Raw genomic sequence first — 8,396 nt, forward strand, 5'->3', positions numbered from 1 at the left:
AGGGGGCCGTTAGAATGAGAACCACCCCGAGTTGTAAGAACCGCGAGAACCACACCATCCGGGTCGCCGTTTACCATAATTTTTTTTTTACAACTAGATGTGTGTATTATAAACACACCCGTAAAAAAAATTTTAAACGCCGCGGCCGAGAGGGTAGTTTTTTACACCACAAGTTTGGTGTAAAAAAAAGAAAAAAAAGAAAAAAAAAATAAAAACACCAAACTTGTGGTGTAAAAAACTACCCCCTCGGCCGCGGCGTTTAAATTTTTTTTTTTACGGCTGTGTTTATAATACACACATCTAGGTGTAAAAAAAAATCATGGTAAACGGCGACCCGGATGGTATGGTTCTCGCGGTTCTTACAACTCGGGTTGGTTCTCATTTTAGCGGTCCCCTATATATATATATATATATATAAAAGAATAAAAAAGAACAAACTTCAACCAATAATAATGTTTCATTTTACTTCATTTAATTTTTGTATTTAATATGGGTGTAAGGGTATATTGGTAAAATTAGATAGATCATTAATTGTTAGTCTTCCTTTTTAATAGCTAACTAAATTAAATTTCTAACTTATTTTCAAAAAAAAAATATTTTTTCAAAGAAGAAAAAATTTAATTTAAAGTGTAGGATAAATTATGAGGTGTGTAGTATGAATTACCAGTTGTGTAGGATAAATTTTAGTATGTGTAGGATAAATTCCAAAAACGTGTAGGATAAATTTAAAAAACGTGTAGGATAAATTTTGATGTGTCTAGGCAAAAATTTTAGTGTGGAGAATGATAGTCTTTATGACTAATTAATTAGTTAAAAATAATAATAAATGAGATAAAAGAAAAACTATTTAACGTTTTACAATTGTACCCTTTGTTCTTTTTCTTCTCAATTTAATTTTCTTCTCAAATGAACCTCCCCCTATATATATATATATATATATATATATAGGGTAAGTTTCATGCGAGAACCACCTTTATTGCGAGAACCGCGAAAACCAATTTTAACACAACTTAAAATAGCTAAAAAAACCTAACCTCCCCCCCTCAAAAAAAAAAAAAAAAAAAAAAAAAAAAAAAAAAACACTAACCCCCTCCCCCCCCCTCCCAAACTAAATGCTAAAAGCTAAACCCCTTAAAAAACCTAACCCCCCCCCCCCACCCCACCCAAAAACCTAAACCCCCCACCCCCACCCCCAAAAAGCTAAACACCCCCCTCCTCCCACAAACTAAAATGCTAAAAACTAAACCCTCAAAAAACCTAAAAAAAAAAAAAAAACACAATTTTTTTTAATATCTTTTACATTAAAATCGCTACTTTTAGTAGACAATTTTTTTTTTTAAATTTAAAAAAAGAAAATTTTTGGCTACTAAAAGTAGCGATTTTTTTATAAAAAATATTAAAAAAAAATTTTTTGTGTATTTTTTAGCTATTTTTGGTTGTGTTCACATTGTTTCTTGTGGTTCTCGCAATAGAGGGTGGTTCCTAACGGATTCTTCTCCTATATATATATATATATATATATATATATATATATATATATATATATATATATATATATATATGGAGAGAATCATGAGAAAACTACATATAAATGAAAAAACTAGAAAACTAACTAAAAAAGCCTAAAAATCATATCCAATTTTTATTTTACAATTTTTTATAAAAAAAATCGCTATTTTATATATATAAAAAAATTTCAAAAAAAAAAATGTACTGCACATGTGCATTATATGTGTACTACACATGTGCATTACATGCTCAAAATTAGCTTTTAAGTTTAGTTTAGCTTTTAGGGTCAGGTTTTTTTTTTTTTTTTGGAGGTTTAGGATTAGGATTAGGTTTTTGGGTATGGGGAAGGGGGGAAGGGGAAGGGGGGTTAGGTTTTTTGGGGGGTGGGAGTGGAGGGTTTAGGTTTTTTTTAGGTTTATGTTTAGGCTTTAATTTTAGGTTTTCAAGAGCGGGGTGGGGGGGGGGGTTAGGTTTTTGAGGGGTGGGGGGTTTTGGTTTTTGGTGGGAGGGTGAATTTAGGTTTTTGGGGGTGGGGGTGGGTGGGGGGGTTAGGTTTTTGGGGGGTGTCGGTGGGGGTGGCACTACAAGAAAAGTGACCATTAGATACTAAATTATTAGGGACTGGTATATCATTAGGGACTGATTCTAACGCATCCGATACTGATTTTTCAGTCCCCAAAAGTCATTTTTTTGAAGTGTGGGTTAAGTGGTTTAAGCCTTTCCGTATTAGTGCACATGTGTAGTACAAAAAAAAATTGAAAAATTTTTTATATATAAAAACCTGCGATTTTTTATAAAAAAATTGTAAAAAAAAAATTTGGTATGTTTTTAGGCTTTTTTTTAGTTAGTTTTTTTGGTTTTCTCATTTAAACTAGTTTTCTCACGATCCATACCATATATATATAGGGATCGGTTCAAATGAAAACCATACGAGTTGTGATAACCGTGAGAACTTTTTGATTCCGCGCGAGTTGGGCCAAATTTGTTTACACAAACGTAGATGAAAACATTATAAACACATATGTAAAAAAAAGTAAAAAAAAAAATTGTCGAGTCGTTAGTTTTGACTGATGCAAGTTTTTTTACGCCCTGATAAAAAATAGGCGAATTGTAAATAAATAATCCCAACTAACTCAATTTGACCGATAATAATCTCAAGTCAGCGGGTAAAAAAACTTGCATCAGTCAAAACTAACGACTCAAAAAGTTTTTTTTTTTTATTTTTTTACAGATGTGTTTATAATGTTTTCATCTACGTTTGTGCAAAAGAATTTTGGTTCAACTCGTGCGGGATCAATAATTTCTCAGGGTTCTCACAACTTGTGGTGGTTTTCATTTCAACCCATCCCTATATGTATGTATGTATGTATGTATGTATGTATGTATGTATGTATGTATGTATGTATGTATGTATGTATGTATGTATGTATGTATGTATGTATGTATGTATGTATGTATGTATGTATGCATGCATGCATGCATGCATGCATATGTATGTATAGACACGTCCTTACAAGTTGGTCTAATGGTTAGTCAGTTGATTTCTCTTCTCGAGTTCTCAAGCTCAACTCTCACTATGATCACTTTGTATACATTGGTGGTAGTAATGAAGTTTAGAACTAGTCATCTCTGGAGGTCGCCAGTTCGAAACCGAGCTGAACCGTGTATTACCGTAATGGGCCTTCGGGCGGGCGGGTTTTTCTCGGAACTGGTGGCTCGGATATGTGTCCTACTCTAACCGCTATACAAGAGAGGATGCATTGTGGCATCCAATAATACTTATTTAGTGATTTAGTTGGTCGTTCAAAATAAAATACACATTGAGAAACCATCTAGAGAGTCTGATGAATATATACACAAATCCACACAGTGTAGAGAGTTTCAAATGAAAAGAAAAAAATAATGTAAGAATAAAAAAATAATTTAAATCAATAGAAATGCTTTACTTTATTTTTGTATTTAATGTTAATGTAAGGATTTAGTATAGATTAAAATAAATTGATTAATTATTGATATCATATAACTTAGCTAGATATATTAAACAATTTATTAATCTACAAAATAAATGGAGGACTAAGTAATTCGTTTGGATAATTAAACAGATGAAGGACTAATTAGTTCGAATAACTTTCAATGTGTATAAGATAAGTTTGATAGATGTAGGATAGATTTCATCAAATTTTCTAGAGAAGTGCCAAATGATTAATGTTTGTTTTGATATGTGTATGACAAACTAAATATGTGTAGGATAAGTATGATACTTGTATGATAAGTTTTAATATGTGTAAGGTAAATTTAGATACATGTGTAGGGTAAACTTCGATATGTGTAGGTTAAATTTGATACATATATAATAAGTTTTAACATGTATAGGGTAAATTTACATACGTGTAAGATTAATTTCGATAAATTTTCTAGTGAGATAAAAGATGACTAATGTTTATTTAGATACATGTTATCAAAATAAATTTTGATAAGTGTATGTTAATTTTTTATATGTATAGGATAAGATTTTTTAACTAGATAATTAAAAAGAGAATAACTAGTGGTCATATTTCTTTCTCTTCTCACATGAAATTCATGTTTCTTCTCAATAAATCATTTATAGAAGGTAGAGTCAAGACTTGTTAGAGTCAAGACATGTTACCTATAGGTCATGCCCTTATTATTTATTGTGATAAAAGACAACAATAACCATTTTTATTGTTTTTGATAATATTTATTTTGTTTTTCATATTACCAAGCAAATTTATAAAAATTAGAGAAGGACGGAATTGTTTGATCCGAACACTTCAATTATTAACCATCATGCATGTTTAAATATGTCTTAAGGGAATGTTTGGTATAATAAATTATAGCTATTAAAATAGTCGCTAGCTAGAGCTACGTGTTGTACACGATGGTGGACACACTTTACGTGAGTCAGGATTTCAGGACCCTAATATTTTTAAAAAATTCAATAGAGATGGTATGTTGAATTTTTCAGACAACCATAAGAATAATCGTAATTGTACATATATAGGTCTACGATGACAATAACGTGTCGATAAAAACTTAATTAATGATAACAATTGAGTTAACTCAGCTTAAAACATAATATGTAATGATTCTTTAGTAAAAGTTTCGATGTGTTTCGAAAGCTACATAAAATAGATTATCTTATATTTGAAAATAAAAACCAACTTAATTTCGTATATATAAAATACAAATAAAGCACTCATAACATTTGAAAGCTACTTAGCTCATAAAGTCTTGTTGCTGTTACTAAAAAAACCTTGTAAACAAGTTGCTCATAATGTTAATAGAGCCTTTGTCGATTTGCACAGATGAGGTAAAGATGTAACCAAGTGTCAAAAGAGGCAAGAGCACATGATAGCATGTGGCCGCATCCGGGTTTCATGGGGGTAAGTTGGTAGAAACCCTAATTATTATGACTTTCAAGAAGAAAAACTCATTATTGTTTTACTTTTACATTGAGTTAAATTGTCAACTCAAATCATGATAAAGACAATCTTGAAATCCTGCTACTTACTACCTCAGATGACAACCTCAAACATAAACTACTCAATGTCTTGTATTTGATCAAATGTATGCCCCAAAAAGATATGAAACATATGTTCATTCTACAGTGTTTTTGATTGGAGTTGGTATAAAACAAATATTGTATATCTTTTTGATTTTGATCTGAAATGACTCTTTTTAAAGCATGCATTCATCGATTTCTGAACCTTTTATGGTCACCCAATTAGGCAAAAACATCATCATGGATCTTTCTGCAACACCATTTTCTCTTACCTACAAGAAAATACGTTCTTGGGATACAACCCTAGTTTATCCGGAATGTTATACATATAGCCTTTGGAAGATTGAAAAAAAGATATACAATTGGAAAGTTAAAATCAAGAGAAAAATGCCTGGATAGTCCCTGTGATTTCGTCTTTTTTCACCTATAGTCCCCAACTTTCTAAAATTACTTGAATAGTCCCCAAGTTTTCATTTTTTGTTCCCGGATAGTCCCTGGGTTTAACTTCAGTTTGTTTTCTCTGTTAAGTGGGTGTGAAATGACAAAACTACCCTTCATTAAAAAAAAAGTAAAACATTAAAAGAACATTTATGAATATAAGTGGGTCTCACACTTACTGAACCATATATAAAAAAATAAAAAATAAAAAATAAAAAAATACACACACTCTTTCTTCTCTCTCTCGCTAAAAACCACCACCACCGTCACCTTCACTGCCGCCATCACCACTCCCCACCACCGCCATCCCCTTCCACCACCCCACCTCCACCTCCTAAACCCATACCCGCTTCCACCCTCAACCACCCATCCCCAAATTCAAACCCTAATCTCTAAATCCCCAAAATCTTCTTCGTGAAACTTCAATTCTTCAACATCAATGGCTTCCATAATAACAAAGCTCCGATTCATAACCAAACAAAACCCTCAAAAAAATCACACATTACACCCACTTCACCCTCGTCATTTCTCATCAATTTTAAACCCTGATTCCGCCGCCGCCATCATCACCACCCCCACCACAACCACCATCGTTTCGATCTATTGATGTTGTTTTCATCATGATGATGATGATGGACAGAAGGAACTCGAGTCGCGGTTATCCTCAGCCCTCCAGTCATATTAAATAGTGAGAGAAGAAGGTGGGTTAAAGATGTTACCGGAGTGATTGTGACTGCCGAAGTTTTGAAGCACTACTACCGTCGCCGTCCCGAGCCTCTCTTAGACCGCCGTTGCCGCCGCCATTGAGGGGGAAGGTCAGCCCTCCTCTGTCCGCAACTCTCTCTCTCTCTCTCTCTCTCAGTAGCTCCCTCTCTCTCTAAAAATGGGAGGAGGGTGGAGATTCGGGGGTGTGGGTGTCTCACCGGAAAAGCTTCGTCGGGCAAGTTGTAGAGACAAAGAAAGGGTATCAGTAAGTGTGAGACCCACTTATATTCATAAATGTTCTTTTAATGTTTTCTTTTTTTAATGAAGGGTAGTTTTTTCATTTCACACCCACTTAACAGAGAAAACAAACTAAAGTTAGACCCAGAGACTATCCGGGAACAAAAAATGAAAACTGAGGGACTATTCAGGTAATTTTAAAAAGTTGTGGACTATAGATGAAAAAAGGCGAAACCACAAGGATTATCCGGGCATTTTTCTATATTAACATTTAATTTCTTTTTCTTCATATAGGAAAATGTCATGTCTTTACATATGAAAATATACTTCATCTTCTTATCATTATTTATTTTCATATACCTCATCTTCTTATCATTATTTATAGTTTTAGCTTTTTAATAAAAGTGTTATGTATAAAGGACTACGTAGTTTTTTAGGACAACCGTTCAACAAAATAACATAAAAGAAATAAGCAAACGGTTTTATTATATTTCGGTTTACAATACAATGACAATAAAACTATTACAAAATGAAACTAGAATAAAAAATAACTTGTATAGAAGAAAACAAAGATTACATATGAAATAAACAAAATACTAAACACAAGATGACTGAGGCACGAAGCACTACAAGAGAAACAAGTAATTGCGGCGACACTTTTAGCGGCGACTTAAGAAATGTCACCGCTAAAGGTCTCAATCTGGAACACGGGTGTTTGAAGTGATCTGGGCCTTTCCTTCCGAAAATAATCTGATGGATAGGGTTTATCCGTGAATAAAGAAGGAGAAAATGTCTCTTAGCACGCATTTTCCCTCCACGCACCTCTGCACACAACAATGGTTCTGTTTCATACCATAAAACACCATGCCGCCGCGGCACCACGTTGACTCTGCCAGAGTTCCGCCGCAACACCTTGACTCTGCCGGAGCAACGCCGCACCACCTTGACTCTGCCGGAGCACCACCATCTCCATCCTCCCCAATCTTCAACGCCACTCCAGAAACGGTACGTACATTCCAAATTTCTTTGTAATTTCAGTGGTTATGTTGATAATTTGAGTAGATCTGTGTCGTTTTTAACAGATTTCGGCCCACCCAGGTGTCCCTTAAAACAGAATTCGGCCCAGCCAGGTGAACCCGTCTGTTTCCCAGAGTACAACAGCCTAAGCAGATTTTACTACTGAGGATAGCCTTACACCTGAAAAATTACCTGAAACAAGAGTTCTCAGGGATGCAAAACTAGGAAATTCTGTGGAAGTAGAGTGTGTGCTATGAACCATACGAATTTCTATTCTCTGTGTGGAAAAACAAAGCACACAACTTTGTTTTAGGGAGTGTTTGTTTTTTTTATGAAAAACTCTTCAGGACCTCTTATGTGTGCCCCATGCAGACCACTCGTAGACGTTTGAGTTTGCAGTGTATTTGTTTTCTCGAAGACTTTTCATTAAAAAAGGTCTGCGTAACCTCTTTTTGGTGTAGACATGGATCAAGGTCTTCTTGGGTCTGCAGGCTCTCTTCTCCTCCACAAAACTCTAGCACCTCTCCACCCTTCTCTTCCACCCCATCTTCTCAACCGCCGCCACCCACCCTCCCACCGGTGCTACCCTCCCACCATCACCACCACCTCGTCACCCTCCCACTGTCCGACTTTTGGTCGGATGAAACCCCGACACCTGACTCATACGCCACGTTAGTTGGTGGAGTCACACCTGGTGCTACTCCAGCTGTGAATGCACTATGTCTATCACTTCCGTCAATCATGAACGTAAATGTCAAATGTATCAAGTCGTAGTTGATAGGTCAAGACAAGACTAGATTTGATGTGTAGCGCGCATTCGCGCGAATACCAGATCCGCACGGATCAGATAAATCCGCCCTAAAGGTACATCCGCGCATAAGGTGCTCATCCGTGATTACATGTTAGTGCGGATGAGCTACAACTATAAATAGGTGTCATGTCTTGTCATTTGTAACAACTTTTAGAC

This window comes from Helianthus annuus, chromosome 17 (assembly GCF_002127325.2).
Source record: "Helianthus annuus cultivar XRQ/B chromosome 17, HanXRQr2.0-SUNRISE, whole genome shotgun sequence".
NCBI lineage: Eukaryota > Viridiplantae > Streptophyta > Magnoliopsida > Asterales > Asteraceae > Helianthus > Helianthus annuus.